At 42.7% G+C, this 6,542-nt stretch overlaps 1 pseudogene; it reads left to right on the top strand.

Moving 5' to 3' along the window:
• Nucleotides 1–418: 418 nt before the first annotated feature.
• On the top strand, nt 419–4,630 carry LOC102754906 (annotated as a pseudogene).
• Nucleotides 4,631–6,542: the final 1,912 nt, after the last annotated feature.

The raw sequence follows: 6,542 nt of genomic DNA, 5'->3' as shown, positions 1-6,542 counted from the left end.
GTTTTCACTGGAGTATTGAGGAAGTGGGGAGTGACACTTAAAACAACACTTTAAAGAAGTTTTCAAGGGAAGAGAAGCAGTGATGGTGTGACAGCCAAGGTGGATGTAGAGTTAAGGAATATGTGTTTTTTAAAAAAATATATTTTATTGATTTTTTTTTTACAGAGAGGAAGGGAGAGGGACAGAGAGCTAGGAAACATCGATCAGCTGCCTTCTGCACACCCCTTACTGGGGATGTGCCCACAACCAAGGTACATGCCTTTGATGGGAATCGAACCTGGGACCCTTGAATCTGCAGGCTGACGCTCTATCCACTGAGCCAAACCAATCAGGGCTGTGTTTTGTTTTAAGATGGAAGATACTGAAGCATATTTGTAAAAACAGAAGAAATTGACAGTGCATTGCTATGAAGGGAAGAATGAAGTCCCTCAAAAGACAGAAGGAGAAGAGATCAACAGCAGAAATGGAAGGTTGGTCTCTGATAGAAATAGTGAGATTTTGTCCATAGCCAGTAGGGGGAGGGCAGAGAGTGTGGATAGAGATGTTTTGTAGAGTTGGAGGCAGGAAGATGAGGAATTCCGTCTGATATCTGTATTTTTCCCAATGAATTATGAGGGATCTGCCAACACTGGTGGGGAGAAGAAGGGAATATAGGCTATTTGGAGAAGAAAATAGAAGACGTAGTATGAACTGAACTTCTGAAAGCATTAATAGGGGTTTTGAACTGTGCTGTGTGCCCAGCTGAGATTGGTGTTGGTGTTAAAGTTAAAACAGCCAACATGGTTGGTTATATGTTTTCCCATAAACATGTGAAATCTTTGGGAGATCTGGTCCAGGCATGGAGTAGTTGTAACAGTGAGTTTAATGGTGTTAGGGGAGTGTACTAGGAGAATATTACAGTGGGGAGAGACTGAATGTCTGCCCATGATTATAATTAGGGACTATGGGTATCTGTATATCATAACACAAGAAAGTGATGAATGGTGAAAAAGGCAATTGGGCCAGTGGATCAAAGATCTCTATGAAATCAAAGACATTGCAGGGAGAGTACTTAAGTGGAAATCTTCAGGGGAGCCATTAACACATAGTGTTGTTCATGCCCCGCCACCAAAAGTGCTGATTTAGTGGGTTTGGCATGGAACCTCAGCATCAGTGTTTTAATAAAGCTTTGTAGGTGATTATGGATGCAACTCACTATAAAAACCACTATGTAACAGCAGATGGACATCAATCCACACTTAAGGACCAGTGATTCTCTAGGAGCGGGGCCACGGAACAACTGATGTTTGTATGGTGGCCTGGGAGCAACCTGGGAATGAGCAAGGGTTTCTTCCTCCCCTGATCAAACAGTGTCCACAAAGTTAAATGTAAATGAAACTACAGTAAATATTAACTGGGACCATAATTCCAACTATTAACAGAAGGACGTTTCCATTGTTATGAACATCGCTGTGGGGTGGCAGCCTGGGAAAGGGAAGGACAAGCTCAGAGGGCCCCTGTGAGGGCCCTCTCGAAGCTCATGAGTCCTGGGTGTTCTGAAGTCATTCGTGGAGCCTCTCTCCTCTCAGTGTGGAGGAACACACATCACCCTTGTATGTGTATGATCAAAAGTAATCAAAGGAAACCACAGCAAAGCAGCCCAAAGTGCAAATTCCCTATCACCCTCCTCCATTTATTCTACAGGTTAAAAACATGACCAAGTGTCACATATTGGCTTAATGGGATAAAATGCATTTTCTGTATATTAATCAACAAAAAATATTATTACAGAGCAATTTCAGAAGAAGTCCTTTAAATAACAAAGTATGTTTGTGAGACACAACACTCGTTCCTAGTCTTGCTGAATCCTGCACTCGGAACAGCCCGAGTCACCCCAGGAGCCAGCAGGTTAGCTTTATGTGAAGTCATATCTGGATGGGCCTTTCTGTACCGGCTTCCTCTGGGCACAGGGAACAGGTAATCTCCCAGGCTATAAAGTCAACTTTGGGCCTCTTACCTGCCTGGCCACAAAGTAACCAAGTGGCAGAAAACAGATATAAAATCAAAGAGAAATCAGGAAAAAGCCATGTAGTGTTCAGCCATGGCTGGGTCCAAGCATTATGAGTTCCAAGTAAAGTAAAATGTGGCTGAAAAACTTACAGAACTTTCTCAAGCAGGGCTTTTGTTGCTTACTCCCTCCACTGCACAGGCAGCAGGGGAACCAGCAGTTCAGAAGTAGCACAAAAATAAATGGCAAAAAAAAAAAAAAAAAAAAAAAAAAGCATAAAAATGTTAAAAGAAAATAAAATTCAAAGCTTTTAAAATGTCAAAGGATGCTTTCTGCTGGTTTGAATCTAAAATGGAATTTATCAATAAGAGATGAAAATAATCAAACAGTGTCCAAAAGGGTAAATTTGAATGTAACTACAGTAAATATTCACTGGGATGATAATCCTAACTGTTAACATGACTACATTTCCATTGTTACAAACATTTGGTTTAACTTAATCTCCAGCATATATTACTGCCAAAAGGAATCTCATTGACAAGAGCTAATGCATTGGTTACTCTTAAAACTATCCCCTTTTAACTGTTGACTTACTGGTAGTGTTGGTCATGGAAACGACTACTTTTATTACCATTGTCATCAATCTCAGTGAAGTTCAGCGATATTTGCTTGTAGTCACTATAGTTTATTCCTTTGCTGGTTGGAAGCCACATGTGTGAACAAGAGCCCAGAGGTTTGGGTGATGCTACATTTCTATCGGATGACAGCGTGACTGCGATTGGATCCATTGAAAATGTTTGGCTGAGCTTCCAATCCAGATTCTTTCGACTAAAGCCAACAGGCAAGAAGAAGCAGAAACAAAATACATAGTGAACTCATTAAAAATTTTTTTTATATGATCATCCTTGCTTGGAAATTCTGAGGGTTGGGTAGTGGATAGGGCCGCTCCAATACTTCCTTCCAGCTTCTCAGACTCTCCCCAGACACAGACTGGCAAACACCTCTCAACATCTCAGAACACAAAGGAAAAGAGCATCACCAGACTAGCATTTCAATGAAATAATGTAATATCGTGGAAAGAACTCTGGCCAAAAAGTGACTCAGGAAATGTAGGTTGAGCCCCAGTCCAGTCATCAAATAGAAAAGTCATCTTGGCCAAGTCATTTACTTTTTGGGCCTCAGTTTCCTAATCTGCAAAGTGAGAGAGGTCTAGAATATCAGTGGTTTGCAAATAGCACTGCTCTGGACCCTTCAGGAAAATAGCAGAGGGGGGACCCTACCAAATATATTGTTTGTTTTAGGTATTGGGGCTTTCTTTGAAGAAAGATTTCTACCATCAAATTTTTTTTTTTTTTTTACAAACTACTAGATTAGATGTTCTTTAAGGTCTCTTTAAGAATGAATACTTTGAATTTACAGCAGTGGTTTCCAAATTTTTTTGGTCATGCATACTATTCAGTATTTTTTTCATGTATTTTCAAAATGCTCATAAATCACATATGTGTATTATTGTGAACTCTGATAAACCTCCCCCCAAAATAGAAATGCCAAAAGGGAGTGAACCATAAATTTGTTTATTAACAGTTAAGGCCTTTTATTATCAATACTACATTTATTATCTCTGGTCATTGTTTTTAACATTACTGAATGGTACTTGTTCATTTTCTACTAGTACAGTAGAGCTCATGATAATCTTCAGTATTAATAGTACTATCTGTCAGGATCTATGAACAAAAATTAAATAAATGGTCTATGGCTGTAGGATTTTCTGAATGATTCAAAGATCACAACACGTTGGAAGATGGTAAATTCAGTCTCTTAATTCCAGACAAAATAATCCACTCTGGCTAGTTTAAGCAGAAAAGTGTTATTAAAAGACAGTAGGCCAGATCACTTCCTTTTCTAGTCCTCAAGGACCCTGCACCTGCTGGTACTTTGGCTCCATCCCTCGAGTGGAGAGCAACAGCAGTCACAGCAGAGTTTGAGCAGATGAGAGCGAACGTGGACAAGTTGCTCAAGGACACAGTTCTGAGAATCTGGCCTCCCTGGAGCACTATGTGGAGACACAGGTCAAGGAGAATGCCTATGATCTGGAAGCCAGCCTGGCTGTCCCGAAGTGGTAGCAGTTCTATCCAGCCTTCTTTCAGGCCATGATCACCACCCAGATCCTGCTAAAGACTTTCACCACGATGCCTGCCCCACAGTAACTTCACGATTAACCAGGCTCATTAAGAAGAACAGCCCGTCCAACAGATTTTGTACCTCTGAGACCTGCTGGAGACCTGGCACTTCCAGGCCTTCCAGCAAGCCCTGGATGAAACATGTGTCTTTTGGAAGATATAACTGGTTTTGAAGATTCTGCCTGGAAATTTATCTAATTTATCTGCCATGTTGTGGATGTCACTTATCAGCACATCATCGTTGGCTGCTGGCGGAGATGCTCGGAGACCTGACCCCGACAGTCAACTAAAATAGAGGTGTGGTGAGCAAGTAGGCTGGAGCGCTGATGAATGGGGCCGATCTTCATGTGTAGCCCAAGAACATCATGGTGAAGATGGGCTTTGACAGTGTGTCCAGCATCATGGCCTCCTCCTAGTAACTTTGCAGGTGTTTAATAAAGATTTGTTGCCTTAAAAAAAAAAAGTAGGCCCTTTACAGATCTCTGGGAGAACCAGAGACCCAGGCTTGCAAGTTTTACATCACAGCTAGGAGAAATGCCCTCCCATGGCACAGGACTGATCTAGCAAAACACAGTGGCTGTCCCTGCCTGCTGTTCCACATGATGCTTGGGACTGGATGCCAGAAACTCCAGCACGGTGGTCCCAGGAGTTCTGGCTGTCTCTGCCTCTCGGCTTGCCTGGAGGTCCAATTGCCCCCTAGTGACCACCGCCCCACATTGCTCACCCTGCCTCCTTATCTCTGCAGGTGTGTCCACTGTTACAAGAAATCTTGCTAAGGAGAAGGAACGTATTGGGTAGGATGGCTGGGAGTGAAGAGAGAGCTGTTTGCTTCTAAGGAGGGGCCAGAGTCCAAATTACCAAATCCATGAAGGCCCAGCTTGGCTGGCAGCCTGGATTAGAACAGATCTTTGAGTGGTCCTGATCAAGAGGGTAGAATGGGAACCAGGGCTTCTGGGCCACTTCCGGTGAGTGGCTTGGCTGCTGTAGGTTAAGCGGGTCTGTCAGTCAGTGTGAGGGATGGCAGAGGCAAGGTCCAGCCCTAAGAAAGGGCAGTGACAATAATGAGTTGGGAGGTCCCTGCCCTCAGCCAACCAGATTGGGTTCAGTCCTCGGCCAGGACAGCACGTCTGTAAGACAGACTCAGCACACAGGGTGAGAGCCAAATGTTCAGAACATGTCCAGAAGCGGAAATCCACTTGAAGCACCCCTTTGATTCTGCATATGGTAATAGCCACCCACTCTCAGGTCCTTTTCTTTAGGGAAAAGGAGTTAGTTAGTGCCCTTATACTACTACCAGCCCCACCTGTGGAGGGTTCAGAGCTGACCAGTTTATCACTGACAAGACGGATGAGGGCAATGCTTTAGTTGTTTACTGCTGCACAACAAACTATCCCAAATGTAGTGGTGTAAAGCAATAATCATGTTATTATGTTCACAGGAATTCAGACAGGACAGAAAAGGATGGCTTGTCTCTGCTTCACAATATCTGGGACCTTAGCTGGTGAGACTCAAATGATTGGAGGAGACTCAGACAGTTGAGAGCTGGAACCATCCATGACTTCTTCACTCACCTGCCTGGTACCCGGGCTAGGATAACTCAAAGCTTTGGCTCTGCGGGGCCGGTTGGCTGGAGAACCTACATGAGGTCTTTCCATGTGGTTTGGGCTTCTCACAATGTGGTCACTGCATTCTGAGATAGAGGACACATGGTAGCATTCAGAGAGCAAATGTTCCAAGACACTCAGGCAGAAGCTGCATGGGCTTGTATGGCCCAGCCTTGGAAGTTGTGCAACATCACTCCTATTCTCCTCTACTGATCGAAGCAGTCACAAGTCTGCCTAGATTCATGGAAAGGAGACACAGACACTACCTCTTGATGGGGAAAAAAATGTCAAAGACCTTGGGACCATATTTTAAAACTTCCACCAAGAGAAAATGAGACAAAGACAATCTCAGAAGCATATCAACTACACATAAATATTAACCAATACTTGAATAACTTACTTTATTTAAAAGATTATTGAAGACTTATGTACTGTGCTAAGTGCTGGGGGTATGAAGTGAAGGCACAATCATCAAAGAGTTTACAGTCCACTGGAGAAGATAGGTGAACATACATTGTAATAACAGAAGGTCAAATGAGGAAAGCTAGTCAAGACAGATGGTATAAAAGTGCTGAAGTAGCCTATAAAAAGGATTAATTAATATAGTAGAGAGGCTGTTATCTAGGGGAAAGCATATGAAATGACAAAAATATGAATTTGATTCCCCCTTCACTATTTATTAGATTGAGCTATGTGATTTTTGGGGGGATGGGAAAAAAATCAGTAAAGTATTAGCAATTTTATATGGTCAACCTATTACTAGCTAGGTCA

This window comes from Myotis davidii, unplaced genomic scaffold (genome assembly GCF_000327345.1).
Source record: "Myotis davidii unplaced genomic scaffold, ASM32734v1 scaffold115, whole genome shotgun sequence".
In the NCBI taxonomy this organism is placed as follows: domain Eukaryota; kingdom Metazoa; phylum Chordata; class Mammalia; order Chiroptera; family Vespertilionidae; genus Myotis; species Myotis davidii.
The sequence above is the reverse complement of the archived record's forward strand: the minus strand, read 5'-3'. Positions and strand labels throughout refer to the sequence as shown.